Raw genomic sequence first — 6,170 nt, forward strand, 5'->3', positions numbered from 1 at the left:
AGAAAATGTTACCATTTTTGACCTGCAAATAATTGGCGTTTTATGCTATCGTGTCCTGGTTATGATTATTTTTTCTTTTGGTAGATTATTGTCAGAGGATTGAAAATGTACAAGAAAATGTTGGCATCTATGTCAAATACCAGCAGAGTGCCCTCCTGGACTGTGCCTGCTCATGTTTGTAATCTACCAAATGTAGCTTGATTGCAACTTAGAGTTCCTGAGCTTCATGAAGTCACTTGAGTTCTTTGTTTAATATTCAGTGAAGAGTAAGCAGGGAAGCCAGGGCCATAGAGAACAGAAGATTCCTGCTGTTGTTGATGGCTTTTCATAAATTACAACACATTCTAGCTGGCTGATTCCATCACCTCCCTTTAATCTCTTCTTCTTTATCTGCAGTGCTGGAAGTTTTTAACTTCATGCAAACAATGTGAGCACCTAGAAGCCAAGGACATGAAGTTCTAAGAAGCTGACAGGGGAGCCACACAGCAAAGCAGCGTTCCATGGTCAAGGGTGCTAGTGAGGAATCTAGAGTCAGATACCAGGGTCTGTACCTCCATGATGTAAGACTGATTCTCCATAATACTGTTTCATCTGTCTATACCTTGCCTCCAAATTCACAGGTGTTCTAATTTCTCTGTAATACCAAAGTCAAGCTCTGGCTCAAGCAAAAGCTCAGGTTCACCCAAATCCCTGAGTTCAAGCTTCAGGATCAGGACAGATGCAAAAAAGTGGCTTACCACAGCTTAGATAAAGACTCATCTCGATTCCAGCACTGCATGGTAGATACCCTGTACTATAAATATGCAATAGAATATTATTTTTCTGCAAAGTAATATGTGGTTGATTACAACATTCAGATGGAATTGGAGGACACTACATTGAACAAAATATCTCGTATAGAAAGAGCAATTCTTTATGTTCTCTCTCCCATATGGATGGCAAAAGAAAGTATAGCCAGATGCTGGTGGCTCATGCCTATAATCCTAGGTACTCAGGAGGCTGAGATGTGAGGACCAGGGTTTGAAGTCAGCCTGGCCAGGAAAGTCCATGAGTCCTTGATCTCCCATTAACTACCAGAAAAAGTGCCAGAAGTGGAACTGGGGCTGGAGTGGTAGAACTTGAGTAGCTGAGGATTACAGCTATGAGTCACCAGGGCCCAACGTGAGCCACAATTTTAACAACCAGAAGGGGGCCAAATAGTGTTTTTTAGAGGATGGAAATGGGGGTAGCAGGCTGGTAACAGTGACCAAAACACCCTTAGTATAAGCTCCAGTGTCGTATATCATAGGCTATAGTTACCTGCTGTGTATTTTATAAGTAATGGACACATTTGATGGGTGCAAGAAACTGGACAACCAAGAATTGGTTTGTACTATCTCTTCTGTCTATGCAGTGTTATGTATCACCTTACAGCTGCTTAGGGAAAGCTGAATTTGCAATGACGTGTCATGCACATCCTTGGAGCCCGCTGTCTACTCAGCAGTTGAAAAAGCAGAATTACGTGGGAGCTAGGTGAGAGACAGAAATTGCTCAATGCATATTTTCTTCCACGCAAGACTTCAACTCCTGATCCACCTATCTTAGCCTTCTGGGTGCTGGGATTACAGAAGTACATCATTCAACTTTGCTTAGGTATTCTTTTTTTTTTTAATCTTTTTTTCCAATTCTGGGACTTGGAACTCAAGGCTTGAATACTTGTCCTTAGACACTTTTTTTTTTGAAGAATACTGCCCTGCCACTTGAGTCACAGTGCAACTTCTGTATTTTTCGTGTGTATGATACTTAGGACTTGAACCTAGGGCTTCCAGCTTACTAGGTGAGCACTCTACCACTAGGCTAGACTTCCAGCTCAGATTTAGCTATTCTTAAAACAGCCATCCTCGTGGGTACAGACCATCAACCTTTCTGAGATTTTGATTTTGTGCAACCACCAAATGTGAAGAATGTATGAGGGTATGCCAGAGAGAGAAGGGGAGCAGAGAAGTGGGAGGATGGGTGCAGCTCAGGGTTTCAGGACTTTCTGTGGGCTCTGAAGACATCTGTTTAGTGGATAATGATCGTATGAATCTGCTGTGAATGGGATATGTTTGTGGGCCCTGAATGACTTAAACCTCTATACTCTGAGTTGTATCATCTGTAAAACGGGCTGATGATTCTGTCTTTCCCACCAAAAGCCAAGATAGGTCCAGACTCAGGCCTATACCCTCAAAAAAAACTTTGTAGTCAGCTTAGTGTCTCCTCTTGACAGTCATTCTACAAACAGTCATTTGATATCAGTTCAACCAACGTCTCAGAGAGGACCAAGTTACACAGTAAAGCCAAAATTGCACAACGTATTTCTTTTTTCAACAAGGCACATGCTGAGTTCATGTTATTTTGCTGGAAAGGTGGTTTAAGTTTGGCGATTTGTTCAGCGTGGACTGCTGGTCTTTTATGACATCCATTGAGTCAACTATCTTACCACCTGCAGTCGAGGTCACAGAATTCGTAAATATGACAGAACTTGATTTCCTGGGCTTGAGTTGGGGTGGCGTAGGTGCACCCACACATTTGGGAATGCCTAATGTTTCCATTGCCCTTAAGATCTTGAAATCACTTCACCTCACCAAAACCCAAAAGTTCATCCCTGTTCCTCTTCATCTAGGGTAAGATTTGTTTTAAAACAGGATGAGAGGAAGGAGAAGGCACACAATGCAGTTAATTAACTATTTCATGCACATAATAAAAGTCAGACTTGCCAGAGAGCCACCAATGTCCCAATTTACACTCAGGACAACCATGTTAGCCTACCTGCTAGGCACTGGGGCTTTCTATGTCTTATCACAAAGCTGTAGCCAGTCACAGGGACTTTGCATAGCAAATTCTGCCATGGGGGAATCTCTTCTTGCTGTTTATAGGACAGATGCCTCGTTTTTTTTTTCTTTTTGTGAAACTGAGGATTTGAACTTAGATCTTCATAACTTATTAGGCAGGAATTCTGCCAATTAAGCAATATTTCCAGTCCCTAGGCCCCGTCATTTTTTTTTTTTACCAGTCCTACGGCTTGAACTTATGGCCTGGAGACTGTCCCTGGGCTTTTCTTGTTTAAGGCCAGCACTCTAACACTTGAGCCACAGCACCATTTCTGGCTTTTTTGGTTTATGTGGTACTAAGGAATAGAACCCAGGGCTTTGTGTATGCTAGGCAAGCACTGTACCACTAAGCCCAGTGTGATCCAGCTATTTTTTTTTGCACTGGTTGTTATTTGTTTGTCAGTCATGAGGCTTGAACACAGGGCCTGGGCACTGTCTCTGAGCTCTTTGGCTCAAGGCTAGTGCTCTACCACTTTGAGCCCAGCTTTACTTCTGCCTTTCTCGTGGTTCACTGGAGATAAGCCAACCTGTGCTGTCTTGCCCCCTCAATCCTTAGGTCTCAGTCACCTGAGTATCTAGGCATTCATTCAAGAGCCACCAATGCCCAGCTTTCTCTTTCTTTCTCTTGATACCAGTTCTGGGGATGAATAAAGGATTAAAAGCTCTTGTCTTTGTGGCCAAATCAGTTATGTACTATTTTACAACTATACTGGGTGTGTTCTAGAAGCTGCATAAAGAAACATTAATAATTCTCTATATATGTGTGTGCATGTCTGTGGGGTGTTTGTGTGTGTGTGTGTGTGTGTGTGTGTATGATTACTAGAGCTTAATCTTAGGACCTCATGCTCTTGTTTAGCTTTTCTTTTTTTTTTTGCAAGATTTCTGGTTGTTTTTGTGTGTGTGTGTGTGTGTGTTTGTTTGTTTTATTTTTTTATATTTTTTTATTGTAATTAGTAAAAGGGTTACATGATATTTGCCAGATAGAAGGTGCATTAATTCACATACATTGATACCCTTTCACATGTCTTGGTACCCATTTCCCTCCCCCCTTGTTTAGCTTTTCTATTCAAGGCTAGCACTCTTCTATCATTGGACCCACATTTCCACTTCTGGCATTTTGCTTGCTAATGGGAGACAAATGTCTCTCAAATTCATCTTCCTGGGGTGCTTTTGAACACCAAAGCTCAGGTCTGAGCCCCTGGTGCACAGCCAGCAGGAGAAGAAGTCTTAATCTTTCTTCTATAGAGAAGAGAAACGTTAACCACTGGAAGTGAATGGTGCACAGTTTCTACTCTTGGAAACAGCGGGCCATTGCACACAGTCCTGCTTGGCGGGATCCAGGAGACCAATGACAGATGGCAGACATGGCCTCAGAATTCCCTAACCTTTCATCTTTTTCCCCCCTAGGAGTTGTATTCTAATTTCCAAGGTCCGTCTTTCATGATTTTCAAGCTTGTTGCGATTTCATATCGTCCCTGAAGAGGATCATGGCATGGAAAAGACTATGTGGATTTCACACTAGTCTGGGCACCATACCTAAATATGACATATGTGTGCTTGTTGCCGAATCTAGCTTAAAAAAAGTGTGCGCGCACACTGACAAATGACTGTCATGGTGGTAATGTCAGGCTACTCAGTCGTCTCCCCTAGGGAGGAAGCTGAAACAAGAGTGAAAATTAGAAGGAATTCATACCATTCTGAAGGATAGCTTTGGGCACCCATAGGGGGTGCCAGCAAGCCAGCAGTATAGGAGGAATTGGTAAAGGGAAGATGAGAGCCAGCCTTTGGGGACTGCCAAGCCCTTGTTGTAAAATCCTTTTGTGTTGTTTGGGGCATGGAGCTGTTTTTTATAGAGAGAAAAAATTTAACTTAATTATTTTATTTCTCTCTCTGTTTCCCTCCCTCCTTCCCTCCTCCCTCACTCCCTCTCTCACTCCCTTCCTCCCTTTGTTGGCTTCAAACCAGGCTTCTTGATCTCAGTCTCCTGAGTACCTTGGCTCACAGTCATGAGCCACCAGTGAAGGTCAGAAAATTACTCTTTCCCTAATTCAATACATGAGGGGCCGGGAGTTTGGCCTAGTGGTAGAGTGCTTGCCTAGCATGCACAAAGACCCGGGTTCGATTCCTCAGTACCACACACATAGAAAAAAGTTGGAAGTGGTGTTGAGGCTCAAGGGGTAGAGCTCTAGCCTTGAGAAAGTCCAAGGACAGTGCTCAGGCCCTGAGCTCAAGCACAGGACTGGCAAAAAAAAAATTCAATACATGAGGGCTGGGAGTTTGGTCTAGTGGTAGAGTACTTGCCTGGCATGCACGAAGACCCGGGTTCGATTCCTCGGTACCACATACATAGAAAAAAGCCAGAAGTGGTGCTGAGGCTCAAGTGGTAGAGCTCTAGCCTTGAGCTCAAGCCCAGGACTGGCAAAAAAAATTCAATACATAAACAACAGACAAACATCTCAAACATGGTAAATTGTGCTCATTCATGGTGGATGGGAAGGAGGAGAGAGAGATAGAGATGGTGAGAAAGTAGAGAGAAACAGAGAAATGAGAGATGTGAGAGAAGAGATAGGGAGAGAGATGAGAAAGTGAAGACATAGGAGAGAGATACAAGAAAGAAACAGATTAAAGAAATTGAAAAGATGGAGAGATGAGAGAGCAGGAGAGTGCCAGATGCAGAGATTTAAGGAGAGAGAGACAGAGATAAAGGAGAGGGACAGAGAGAAGAGAAAGAAGAGGGAGAGATGGAGAGATAAGAGAAAAAGCCAGTTGAGAGAGAAAACTCTGAAAGAAGAGAGGGAGACAGAGACAGACACTGAGTGACACAAAAACAAAGAAAGAGAGATGAGAGATAGAATGAGAGAAATGAGAGATAGAAAGACGGAGAGAGAAAGAAGTCGAGATGTGGTATGTCTTCTTGGGATGCCACCCAGCAATCTTCTTCCCACACAGGCCCCACGCCCTGGGACCCATCCAGCTGAGTCCTCACCACCAAGCCCCTCAGCGACCAGGGATGAGAACCAAGCTTTCAATGAGTTTTGGGGCAGCAACTTCGCATCCAATCTGTAATTGCTGGGCCAACCTGGTCATTCCTAGGCTAATGGATTCTATAGGGTGCATATCAGTGTCTGCCAGTTGACAGATGCAGCAGGAAAACAAGGAAATTGTGTGTGTGTGTGTGTGTGTGTGTGTGTGTGTGTGTGTGTGTGTGTGTGTGTACACACACAGATATATGCCAAGTACAAAGGTTTCTATTTCTTCTGTGTTTTAGGACCTCTGAGGTTTTACCTGTCACCTGATCCTTCATTCTCAGAGTAAGTA

This window comes from Megascapheus bottae, chromosome 34, assembly GCF_031878675.1.
Source record: "Megascapheus bottae isolate mThoBot1 chromosome 34, mThoBot2.hap1, whole genome shotgun sequence".
NCBI lineage: Eukaryota > Metazoa > Chordata > Mammalia > Rodentia > Geomyidae > Megascapheus > Megascapheus bottae.